This window comes from Sminthopsis crassicaudata, chromosome 5 (assembly GCF_048593235.1).
Source record: "Sminthopsis crassicaudata isolate SCR6 chromosome 5, ASM4859323v1, whole genome shotgun sequence".
Taxonomy (NCBI): domain Eukaryota; kingdom Metazoa; phylum Chordata; class Mammalia; order Dasyuromorphia; family Dasyuridae; genus Sminthopsis; species Sminthopsis crassicaudata.
Window position 1 is genome coordinate 208,398,368 of NC_133621.1, and position 14,274 is coordinate 208,412,641.

Consider the following 14,274-nt stretch of genomic DNA (forward strand, 5'->3'; position numbering starts at 1 on the left):
ATAAACACTAGCATTTGTTTTCAATCTCTCCTACATAGTTAGTGTATGGAATCAGGAGGAGGAAGACTGTTCCCCATGCTCAGTCATCATTCTGGTTTCCAACTACTATCAAAGTTACATAGGAGAAGGGGCAATTTTGCTGGAAATAATCCATATGCTTTGCAGTCAGAAAGGAAGGACAGGGGCACAGAGGGGAAGACTCTCTTTTGCACATCAACTGAATTATTAGCTCTTCTGAGGTTAGATTTGTGATTTCATTCACAGAAGGAATTCCCAATGAGGAAACTCCTTTTCCTGGTGCAGAATAGCACCTACTCTATAATATATAGGCCTAGATAGTAACCTGGCAGCTGGGAGGTTAAATTAAAGCAATGTCAGACAGCTAGCATATGTGAGCAACCTCTGCAATGAAGGCTTCCTCTGTGGTATTTGGATTCAAATCCATTCTCTGTTACTTATGTAATTATGGGAAAAATCAGTGGAGTCTTGGTTTTCTCATCTGTAAAATAGAGATAGATAGTACTTACCTACTTTCCCAAGTTCTGAGATAATGTTTGTAAATTGCTGGGCATGCTAATTTTATTTTTTATTTTTATTGTTCCCATTTTGCAGACTGGAAAGTGGAAATTTTTGTTTATTGTTTTTTCATTGTTAATTCTTTGTTTTCAAAAAGAACCAATGACATTACGAGTTTGATAGCCTACTTGCAAGTGAATTGGACTGAAATTAGATGGAAGACATCGACCTCACTCTCTCTTCCAGAGTCACCAGAATCATTAGAAGGAAAAAAAAAAAGAAAGGAAAGAAGAAAGAAGACAAAATGGTCTCATGGAAAGAACATTGTATGTGAATTGAAAAAAATCAATTTTTGAGTCCTAGTTGAATAAAAATGAATGCAAATAGCAGTCATTTCTGTTTTGGCCAGAAACCCTGAAGGTTAGATTTTTTTTTCACTAGGCAAAAGAGACAGTTCTTTGCTTTAATCACTACCTATCCTCAATCAAACTGAGACCTGTTGAAAACTTTAGCTTAAAAAGGCCAAGGTTTCTTCCATTTCATCCAGGGCCATCTCCAGTTTTCCAATGGACCCAGATGGCTCTTGTGGGAAAAGTGAAGCAGGTGATTCTGCATAATCCTCCCTTACTTAAATCCAATTCACATGCATATCACAGCATCACCTCCCTAAAGACATGGTCCTCTTTGAGAATGAAGGATCAACAATAATAATAACAACAACAACTAGAATTCTAATTTTAGCTCAAACCTTGTTGAGTTACCTTGGGCAACTTATCTGCAAATTGAATAGATAGGGGGAAAAAAATCTCTGTGGCGTTTTCCAACTTTAATACTCTTAGAATCCATGGTATACATAAGAGGACAGAGTAATCGCAGATGATTTTATTCCCAAGAATTGAAATAGTAGGTTGCAGTTGTTGTTTGTCCTTCATTCTCAAAGGGGAACATGACATCCAGAAGGCAATGCCACGACGTGCAAGTGAATTGGATTTAAATGAGGGAGGGCTAAAAGTGTAAGGAATAAAGAAATGAGTCTGAAGAGAAAACAGTGGGAAAGAGATAGGGTAAATTAACACAATAATGAATCTCTTTTCCATGACTCAGAATAAAGAAAAAAAAAATTCTCCTTAAAATGGAGCCATTTAGCCAACATACTATCTGCTTTCCCTTTTTCCTCAATGCAATTGTCTGGCTCCTGCCCTCCCCATGTTATCTCTACTTGTAGCTATTTCCCTAATGAATAGTTTGGCCTCCCTAACTTTCATTGATCTTATTTCTCTCTGGGTAGTCTCCCCTATTCACTGAGATTTGTGTGCAACAGAAAAAATTAGAATCCAAGGACCTAGATTCAAGTTATTGCCTATGTAACATTGAACATAGTATTTCCTCTCTTTAAGCCTCATTTTCTGCCTTTGTGATACTGGACATAGCATTTCCTCTCTTTAAGCCTCATTTTCTTTATTTATAAAATAGTTTAGACTAAATGACTTGTAAAGTCTCTTCCATCTAAAATTTTATGATCCAATGACCTTTACTATCATTTAAAATTAGTTCTCAAAGAATAAAAAAGACCTTTTCACCTTGGTACCTTCAGTTAATATAGACTCTAATAGACCAAGAGTACTTTACCACTTTAAGTCTAGGGGAAGTAAAGGAGGCTTTCTCTGGGAATAGACACACTTCTTTGAAGAGACATGTTGATTTATTGTCCATGTTAACAGCCTAGACATTTTAGAATACAAACTCAACTGCAAATCTTGGGAAAGGGATGACACCAGATTCTTCTTTATTACTCTATTACATGGATCAATGATTTATGGATTTAAGATTCCCCCTTCGATCAGCCACCTCACATTAAAGATGTCCACAATCTACAATCATTAGGAAATACATTTAATGTGATCACATCCTCTCGTGACTATTTGTTTGGAATGACTACAATGGGAAACTACTCTACCACCAATGGGTAATGCTATCTCTGCTCCTAAAATGGTCTCCTCTGTAATTCTATTTGAGTCCTTATGTAATTATCCTCACTTGCAATGAATTTAAATATGTTACTAATAGTCTTAAACAAATCTTTAATATTATGAATTCCCTTTTTCTTCCAGTCTAGGAAAATCTTAACTTCCAAGAATAGTAGTTAAGTTCCTGATGCATAGAGAGTTGCAGAATCTTATCTGTTAAGTACACTGTCTTTCTCCCTCCCTCCCTTCTCCAAACTTATAGCAATTCTTTTAGCTTCTCTATCCTTACAGCTGCAGCATTAATAATTTATCTGTATGGTCACCTCCCTCAGACCACTTCTGTTGAGTCTGCTTCAAAGTCTAAGGAGTCAACTATTTGACTCCAAATAAGAAAAGTAACTACAAGGGCATGTTAGTGAACTCACGGGCACTCTATACTGCTTCCTATTTGGTCAGGAATTCATGAAGGCTGAACTGTCACATTTCAGGATAAGGGAGAATGTAAAGTAGAGAACTGGGCTATGTTCATGTGAATCATTGCTTACATTATCAGATGAAAGAATTTATTCATGGTCTCTAGAAGAGTGTGATTATTTCTTATTTCCATGACTCAGGATAATAATCTAAGAAAATGCTCTGACTATGTGGAAATCTAAATGGCAGTATCTTTATTTTGAGACTTTGATAACATTTGTACTAACTACATTAAGTTACAAGTTTCTTCATTTGTATATTGAAGAGGATAATATTAGTATCTATCTCATATAGTTGTTGTGAGGATCAAATGCGATATAGATCACAGGAGATCTCTGTGTGTGTGTCTCTGTCTTTCTGTCTGTCTCTCTGTTTCCATCTTTCTGTCTTTATCTACCTCTGTCTCTTTGTCACACTGACTTTCTTGGTTGTCTTGTCAGTTTTATTTTTTTTATCATCTCTCTGCAAAATTAAATTTGAATTTAATTCAACAGACATTTTTCAAATGTCTACTGTGTTTGTAGGATTATGCTAATCCCTAGGGGAGATGCAAAGTTTAATGAAAATACTGTCCCTTCCCTCAAGGAATTTATATTTGATAAAAAAAAGATACAATGCATACAGAGAAAATTATAATGAAAAATAACTCTTGATAAGTATACTGCAAAGTTGTAAAACCAAGTTTTTAATGAAGTCTGAGAGGAGAAATGTTATTATTAACCAATGGTTAATAATAATAAATTATTATTATTAACTAAAAGTAAGCTTCATGGGGGAGGTGGCATTTGAGTTAACCTTTAAAGGATGTATTAGAAAACAACAGGAGAAAAGAAGGAGGGAGGATATTCTAGGCATACAGAAAAGCATGAATGAAAGAACAGAGGCAACAAAGAGTGGCCCAGTTGGGATGGAGGAGAGAGCACATGGAGAAGAATAATATGAGATAAGTCTAGAAAGATGTTGGAGAGACTTGAATGGTAGATGTATTGGCAGTGTGGGTTGGCTTATAAGACCATTTCTTGGGAGACCTGTGGATATCCCCCTGCTTATTTCTATTCCAAGTGGAAACTTAAGGGAAACTCATTTTCAATCATGTGAAGGATTTATGCTCTGTGATAATGGAAAATCTCATTAGCATAATTATTGGATTTTAAATTTGAGCTCATTCCTTTCATGGATGAAGTATATATTAGACAGTGAATACCCAGCTTTTGGAAAACAATGTTTCGTACCAACCCTCTATTATAGATAAGAAAAATAAGGACCAAGAACTAAAAGATTCTCCAAAGTCACATGCCAGGGCCAAGACTTGAGCTTTGTTTCATTGTCTTTATCTCATGTATTTTACAATCTACACATACTGCCTCTTGCCGAGCCTGGTGTCAAGAAGACTCATCTTGAGTTCAAATCCTTCATCAGACAATTACTAGTTGTGTGTGATCCTGGAAAAGTCACTTTACCCTATTTGCCTCAGTTTCCTCATTTGTAAAATGAGCTGGAGGAAGAAATGTAAAAGCACTCCAGTTTCTTTTCCAAGAAAATCCCAAAAGGTGTCACAGAGTGAACAACAATATTGCCTCTGTGAAAGTGGGGGCTGGATCCCTAAAAAAAGGTTGGAGTGATTTGTACTCCAGGATACATATTTCCTATTTTGAAAGTTTTAAATCAGATGATACTTCGGGGAGAACAGTCTTATTTTTCTTTACAACCTTACTTTCATTGTTTCTTTGCTCAAATTCTCTATTAATACTGTTAACCTGTTTTGCTAACATATGTTAGCATCCCATATCCCAAGGCTCCTCATTCTTCTTTTTATCTGTTCTTTCCTTGGAGATCTCATGCACTAATATTTCTTCATTCATTGCCTTCAGAAGGATTCCTCTTAAAATGTATCTTTAGCTTTGAACTCTACTCCTTTTCTTCTAACTGTCCACTGGACAGCTCTACTTGGATTTCCTTCCAATATCTCAAATTAGCTATAACCCAAGCTGAATTAACCACTCCCTCTAGCCCAGAAAATTGTTTTACATCCTAACTTCCTCATTTCTGTTGATAGCTACATCATTCTCCCACTTGAAGTTTTGGCTTGAAATCAACTTGAAATTACAAGACTTGAAACCTTGTTATTATCCTTGACTCTTACCCACTCACTCCCTACATCTAATAAGTTGGCAAGTACACTCCATATGCAACATCTTTCAGATTCTCTCTCCTCTTTTCTACTCTCATTGCTCCTCTCTTTACCTCCTGCATGCACTAATGTAATAATTTAATAGTTTCTTTCCCTCCAACTTCTAGTCTCTCCCCTCTCCAATTGATTTTTCACATAGCTGCCAACAATCATCTTCCCACTTTTGATCCCACTGCTCAAAATTCTTAAGGTTTTGCTTACAGATTTAATTGCAAACTTCTTTGCATGGTGAAATAGCATCAAAAAAATTAAGCACTTTAATTAACATTTACAATTAGTAGATGGTCAAGAAGTAGTAAATGGTCAATCTGACCTCAGACAAATACTAGCAGTGTGATTGGTAAATCATATAACCTCTGTTTTTCTTCTGGAAAAAGAAATGGTGAACCGCTCCATTTGGAAGAGGGAGAGAACAGCTGAATAGCATATTGGACTGGGTGTCCAATCTAGAGTCAGGAAGACTTATTTTTCTAAATTCAAATCTGGCCTCAGACAATTATTAATTTGTGTTACCCTGGAGAAGAAACTTTACCCTGTTTACCTCAGCATCCTAATTTGTAAAATGAGCTGGAGAAGGAAATCACAGACCACTCCAATATCTCTGTCAAGAAAAACCCAAATAGAGTAACAAAGAGTCAGACATGACTGGAAATTGAAAACTGTTACTTCATCCCTGGGAGGTAAGTGCTATTTTTTTCCATTTTACCATTAAGGAAACTAAAATTAAACTAAGCTAAAACTAAAACACTTTCTCAAGTTTAAGCAATCAACAAAATAATAAATCAGGCATGGGTTTATAGTGTTGGCCCCTTTCTGAGGTGTAAATGCTCACTCTAAAAATTTAACAATCAGCTTTTCAGCTGGCTGCAGCATATTCCTGGACCTAGAATGTCAAAATATTTCGAACCTGAGCCTGAACAGGTCCATTGCAAGACTGATGTTTGGTCATCTACTAAGAAAGAAAACACAAGAGGAAAAAGCACTCAGGGACCTATGCTTCCACTCATCTATCTAGTTCAGTCCCCTTATTCAAAATTCTATGTGGAAATAGTATCTGCAGTTCTGGTTACAGTCTTCCCTCCTCTCATCATGGAAAGTCCCAGAGCTACATGGTAATGCATAGAAGGTGCAAGAAAAAGAGAATCAGGGATAGACTAACATTCTTAAAGTTCCACTAAGTCATTGGTTAATTGAATTGCATTTTTGACATTTCCAGCAGTGGTTTGACTAAATATATACCGCTTGTTTCCTTATTTCCTAATTTAATTGAATTCTTCTTCTAACCTATTTGCTATCTAACTCTATGTATGCTCAGTGCCATCTCTCAAATGATGCGACCTGTTATCATGATGATTCTCTTGTGTTTTTTTTTTTAAGTCCCTTCCCCCTTAGCAAAGATTTCATATAAGAGCTACACAGAACAGCTGCTAGTAACATGCATAAGCCCGTTTACATTAGGATGTTTTTTCTTGAGAAAGTCATAGTTTAAACAAATGGTTGTGTCTATTTTAATCATTTTTGTCCTCTTTTGAAGTGTTTTTTCAAACATACGCTTTTTTCTTTCGAATCAAATTTTGCATTATAAACTAGTCTGCCCTGTCATGTCCCCCTTAAACACAGCTGTTATGACAATGTAAACAGAATTTTCAAACTATAGATAAACAGTTACAAGAGGAAGAGTTTCAAGTGTTTTTTAACACATGGTCAGTTTTTGCTTACTTGAATTCTGTGGTTTGAAAGTAGAATTCAGAATATACTTTTGATTTCACAGATGTCAGGCTATTCAAGACAGCTGTTCAGGAGTCCCCTGAAACACATTTTTAATTTTACAATCAACACAATTTTCCCAGCATCATATTTTTGAGCCATATCAGTACCCTTGCCAGCAAAGTGCTTTCTCATTTTGATATTGGTGAACCTTAGGAAGGTTATAAGGGCTTAAGCTATAGTGCCAGGTCATGCGTTTTTGAGTAGGGATGTTAACAACAGCTCTCAAAGTGTGAATCAAGTCTACATTATGAAAGATTTTGGTCAGGACACATGCAACAATTCAAAATAAATCACATAACTCAATAATCTAAAATGTCAAACACTCTGTGGGAAGGAACATTTAATTGAATTCTCCACTGGGATACTCAACATCCCAAGATGGAAGATGCTCCTCAGGCTCGGTTGATGGTGTTATAGAAAAGTGAAGAACTCAGCCGAACCAGTTAGTTGGCATTGTTACACCAAAAAATTGTTTGTGGAATTAAATGAATTGTGTTTTTAACTAATTCTAGTCAGATTGATATGTGTGGAGTTACATCATGAATGCTTCTTGAGGAATATTATCATCATTCAAATCTGTGGGTGCTTTGGTTTTAAAAAATGTACATACACCAATAGTAATTTCTGTTATTTGAGTAAGAAAGTGTAAAAGCTCATATTTTCTCCTGATTGTTTGGTAGATACCCTCCCAGATTACAAGTTATTTTATATACATTAAAGCACTTAAAAATAAATGCAAAAAAAACCCATTGTATCTATGGAGTAGCCAAGTTAGAAAATGACCCTTTATTGAAATGACCAAGATCAACAAATTTAATTTAAAGGATATTGTTGTCATAGAACAACCACATCTGAGTTCAGGATCAGTAGGAAACTATCTTACTAAGTCTAATTACTATTTTGTTTGGAAAAATAGTTAACTGATTATCTAGCAGCACCATATAACCCAACATGACCTCATTTTCAATAAAAAACATAAGATTTGAACCATAGCCTTCTTCAGTGTACTATAATTAGGCACCTTATCCATCAGGCTATGGAGAGGTTTTGGGAAAGAGTAAAACAGAATTTCTATGTATGAAGTTATACAGCAGAGGGAGTCCCATGAATGTAATACAAACAGACTGATATTGCCAAAGAAAAGCCAATTAAAAATTATATGTGCTCTAAAAGCTACAAAGCTCAGAAAGTGTTCTATAATTCAAGTCATATAATCAGTGACTGCAAGTATTCATTTAAGTATTCAAGATATAAGGGTTTGCATCTCAGGGAACTCTCCAAGATTACCAGCCCTAATTGATTTTTCCAAATTTATCTACAAGGAATAGAAACTACTTTTTTCATAGTTAGAATGTTACATATTTATTTATTTTTAAGTGGTACAATGGGAGAAACGTGAAGTAGAACAGCTTGGTGGCACAGTGGATAGAGTGCTGCGCCTGGAGTCAGGAAGATCTAGTCCCAAACATACTGTGTGATCCTGGTCAAGTTCTTAAACCCTATTTGCCTCAGTTTCCTCCTCTGTAAAATGAGCTGGAGAAGGAAGTGGCAAACTATTCTAGTGTCTTTGCCAAGAAAACCCCAAATGGGGTCATGAAGAGTCATAGGTGACTGAAAAATGACTGAAAATTGGGAGAAGGGGTTGAACAAACAAGAAGTTCTTCCTGGCTGCTCTGGCTAGCTTATTCTTTATACTTCGCAAAGCCTGCATTCTTGCCACTGCTGATTCAGTAAATCCTAGGTAGTCTGTGATGATTAAAACAAATCAAAGCTGTATCAGAGTAGATAGGCCATTCAACCAAGAAGAGCTGCCTACTGAGCTGATTTTAAAAGGATTGACTATATTCCTTTCTCACTCTGGAATGTATATTTAAGATAACCCCTCAAAGATTTCCGGTGAAGAGCAGGGAATAGGAGAAATGGCTTTCCATACCATAATTAACAAGTTTTATCTCTCATTTCCACTATACATTTACTACTTTACTTCTTCCTTTTGAGGAGGCTTTAGACATGAACCAAATCTAAGCTTTATAGCAAATTTCCTTGGGATTCTGGACTGGGAGCATAGAGAAAAAAGGAACTTGACCCTTCTCTTTAGGGGCCTGGACTCAGTTCAGATGCCTGCATCTAGAATCAGGGACTTGCTTTAAGGGAGTGAGCAGGCTAGTTTTCCTCCCAGCAATGTGTATGTATTTGTATTCTTACAGTTACAAACTGAAAGATTAGAAGTGCTGTATACCCTATGTATTTTTCAAAATGTTTGGTCATATAACATCTAATACTTCTAAAAGCAATGATATTTTTTCTTCCAAATTAACCATGGATATTTCTGTACCTTCATCAAATATTAGATAATATTTTAAAACTAATCATATTGAACCTTCATTGTTATTGTTTAATTACTAAAATGGCATGATTTCTTCTAACAATTCTTTATGTGTATCTCTTCCATTCCAAATACAATTCTATCTTTCAACCAATATGTTGCCCTTTCTTTTCTCCTCAGTGGTCCTTGACAGTTTAGCTCCATATTATACATCTTAAATATAGGATCTCTCCCAATCCAGTTACCATCATGGCTTCAGTAGCTGGCTTCACAACAGAGCACTGAATCATCGTTGACATCCCAAGTTCACATACAGTTGTGAGTAACTTGGCTGCCTTTCATTTTAAATTTTTTAAAATGAAGTCTAAATGAGTTTTTCTTTGGCTATATCTTTGGTCTTTTTCTATAATTGGCATAAAACATGTAGCCAAATCTCTTTTTTTTTTATTAACATAGTGCAAAGAAGGACCACCCATTAAATAAGCCATCTCTTTACTAATTAAAGGAAAGAAATTACATCCTGGGAGTACTTGATAAATCTAGGCAAGGTTTTAACTGCCACTGGTCTTTGTCTGAAAATTAAGAAATAATTAGGCTGATGGCTGCTCTTCTTCTGGGAAAACTAGGAAACGAGTGGACTTTCCTGTTCCTTTGAAAATATTTGATGTGATAGTGGAAGAGGATATCCTAAGGTCAGTCCTGAAAATGTAAAGTTGTGAGATGGTGATTAAAATGGGAACATGATGCCTTCATTGGCCTTTATGTTAACAAAGCTTATGCTTTTATAGTTGTTTATAGCATACATTTAAGTTTAAGGTACTTTAAAAAATGATGGAAAGAAATCTCCCCCTGCTCTCTCTGCTTCTTATCAGTTTAACTCCATTTTCTTTTTTTTTCTTTTCTTTCCCCTGTTCAATTAACCTTCAAATATATTCTATAATACAGAGAAACTGCCCTTCTTTCTATTCATCTCATATAGATCAATTAGTCAGACTGTCAATAAACATTTTCTGAGTACTATGTAACAGGCACTGTGCTAAGTTCTGGGGAAACAAGGAAGAAAAAAATCAATTCCACACTTGATGTGCCTTTTCCCTAGTTCTCTCCCATGTCTTTCCTTCCCTACAGCCATCATCTGATCTCTAATAAGGGATTACTTCAACCCTCACCTTAAATTCCACATACTTTCAGCTGCTCTCCCAATTGTTAGTGCCTTCCTTCTAAGATAACTTTCCATTTACTCGATTTCTTTGTTTCTGTCTCTCTTCCTCTATGTCTCTGTCTTTAACTGTCTATCTCTGTTTGCCAGTCTCTTATGTACATAGTCATTTACATGTTGTCTCTCTCATTGGAATATGAATTTTCTGAAAGCAGGGACCACAGTTTTGCTTTACTTTGTACTCTCATCACTTGGCACAGTATCTGGTACATAGCAAGTGCTAAATAAATGCTAATTGACTGACTGTATAATGCTATAGTAAATGTGACATACCATTGCTTCTCCCATTTAAAGTTAAACAATTATCTCTGGAGTGGTCAAACATTAGGGCAAAATGTCTTGATAGGTGAATTGTTCCTTTCTGGTGTGTTTCTCTAGTATTACCCTTGCCAAGATTTCTATCCCAAATGTCCCATTGACTGTTATTCCAATTGTCTAGAGCAACTCATTTCAAATCATTCCCAAGATCACCTCATGGATTCTGTAGCCTTATCCCCACTTCTATGTGTCCCTCAAATTAAAACAAATCCTAGAGGAAAATTAGGCTTGGATGAATTAAAGAAGAAACATTGATGTGCCAAAATGATTCCTTCAATTCCACAGTAAAGGTGGAAAATCTAAATCTCCTCCACGAGGCAATTCTAAACCAAAGGATCTAATCATTCATATGTATTAACTTAAATAGGGTTATTCTGTATTTTTACCTTAAAGTATTTTCATGTCATATGCATATAACCCCTTTCTTTTTTTATTAATTTTTTAAAAATTTTCAAAACATTTGCATGGACAATTTTTCAGCATTAACCCTTGCAAAACCCTGTGTTCCAGTTTCTCCTCCCTTCTCTCCACCTTCTCTTCTAGATAGCAAGCTATCCAATATTTGTTAAACATGGTAAAATATGTGTTAAGTCCAATACATACATGCATATCTATACAATTATCTTGCTACCCCAAAAAATCAGATCAAAAAGGGAAAAAATGAGAAAGAGAACAAAATTCAAGCAAACAGCAAAAAGAGTGAAAATGCTATGTTGTGATTCACACTCAGTTCCCATAATCCTCTCTCTGGGTATAGATGGCTCTCTTCATCACAAGATCTTTGGAATTGGTCTGAATTATCTCCTTGTTGAAGAGAGGCACATCCAAAAGAATTGATCATTGTATAGTCTTGTTGCCATATATAATGATCTCCTGGTTCTGCTCATTTCATTTAGCATCAGTTCATGTTAAGTCTCCCCAGGACTCTCTAAAATCATCCTTCTGATTGTTTCTTATAGAACAATAATATTCCAAAACATTCATACACTGTAACTTATTCAGCCATTCTCCAATTGATGGGCATCCATTCAGTTTCCAGTTTCTAGACACTACAAAAGGACTGCCACAAACATTTTTGCACATGGGGGTCCTTTTCCCTCCTTTAAGATCTCTTTGGGAAATAAGCTGAGTATGATAGTTCCAAATTGTTCTCCAGAATGGTTGGATCACTTCACAACTCCACCAACAAGTATCAGTGTCCCAGTTTTCCACCATCCCCTCCAACATTCATCATTATTTTTTTCCTATCTGATTAGCCAATCTGAGAAGACACATCACCACTTTCAATGAATAGACAGCTGGTCTAAAATTGTGTTTTGTTTTTTTTTATTGGGAACCATAGATAATTTTCATGAGATTCATATGATCATAAATCATAAAATCTAGAGTGAAAATGGAACTTTGAGATCATTTTATCCAATATTTCCTAAAGTGAGGTTTGTGAATTTCTTTTAAAAATATTTGGATAATTGTATTTTAAAATAATTGATTTTCTTTGTAATCCTATGTATTTTATTTTATGTATTTTAAAATATTATTTTGAGAAGTGGACCATAGGCTCACTAGACCGCCAAAAGGTCCAACTCACACACACACACACACACACACACACACACACACACACACACACACACACACAAATTATAAAACTCTATTTTAGTCCCACCCCCTCATTTTACAGATGAGAAAACCAAGGCACCTAAAAACATAAATACAGTAAATAAGAGAGATTTTTGAACTCAAGTTCTTTGACTGCAAATGCAATGCTCTTTTTTCTATACTGTACTTTCCTCCTTTCTAAAGAACTCAGGTTCCATCTAAAGTAATCTTTGAATTCTTGGGATTTATATTTCTTTTGATTCTCAACAATTGCTGGGTAACCACCAGGAGGGAAGGTCCATAGCATTTTTTACATTAGTCTTTTCAATACTTTGAACATTGTAGATACTTGGGTAGTTATTGAACTACTTCATTTTTGAACTATACTAAACTCAATTGATTGGCAAGCCAATAATTAAAATAAAAATAAAATTTTACTACATATGTGTGTAGGGAAAAGAAACATAATATAAGGAATAGAAGGCTTATATTGGAAGGAGTCAAGAAGATATTAGTTTACTTTCTTAATCTGACATATACTGACTTTGTGAATATGAGCAAGGAATACCATTTCAGAGTTCCAGGAGACTCTGAGACTTTGTTACAGATAAATTGCTAATCTGAATTGGTGGAAAGAATTTTCACATTTTAAATTTCCTTCCCTCTTGAAACCTTGAAGAAGTTTAGGTAGACATATAAGAATAAAGAGCTAGAGAAAAGTCATGTCAGCTGACTGAGTTAATTGTACAAAACAAGATATTGAACCGCTGAACTGATAAACTGATAAAAATCACCTTAAAACAAAAAATTGGTTAAATGTAATTGCAAACTTAAGGAGTTAATTAATATTAATTTCTTCCTAGAGGAGTAGTTTTCTGCCATTTTTGAATATGGGTTGTATTATAGAGGTAAGAGGAACATATCAAGGAGGAACAGGGGGACCAAGAAATCTGTTAATTTTGTCATCCCTAGAAAATGGGGGTGGGGAGTGGGAGAGAGACCTTGGTCTTTAGGATAGGAAATAAAAGGCTCATTCCTAAGTTTAAAAACACAGAGACTACCTCTGTATGGATTGCCTGTTTCTTGTGAAAACTATGAATAGATCAATTTATTTCAAACAGTCCTGAATTTTTTTTATCTTTGCAGAATATTTACAATATTTTCTAGCTGTGTGATCCTGGACAAGTCATTTAACCCCAATTGCTTCTCCCCCCTTCCAAAAGGGGAAAAAAAAAACCAGAAAAAAATGTGTTGTGTTCAAAGCTTTTATTTATTTATTTTAAAAGTTATTACAAGCATTTGTACAACATTGAGTATGTGTCCTCTCTGTATTATACACCAATTTGATTGGTCCTGTCCTGGGAGCTTAATTGAGACTCTTAAGATCTTTCCATTCTAATAGGTAGGGCCAGTCATCTTCAGCTTTACTATAGCTGGATAAAATGCCTTAATCTTAAGCAAAATAGACCCCATGAGCCATTATTAACAAAGCCTTTCCTCCTGGGCTCTATCAAAAGGAAGATTTGATTCTTTGGGGCTTCGTATTCCTTTTTGGCTTAAACAAAACATGAATGAGAATTTTGTAATGCCGGCTAGATTGCTCAGAATTGACAGAATTAAGTGAATCCTCTTTTGCCCACCCCTCACCATGTGGTTTACCTGGCTCATTTTGTTACACTGGTCTCTTTAATCCAGGACAGATGCTGAGGGGCCTTGTGGGTATACACATCTGCAGAACATCTTTTTTCACTCTATGAACCTCTTCCACCCAAGAAAAGAGACTGAAACTCAATGTCACAAGAATTAGAGCCAGAATGAATCACCTCTCATGTTATAGTTAGTCCCTTCAAACTCTCACATATTGTCATTGCTCTTTATTGTGTAGAGTTGTCTC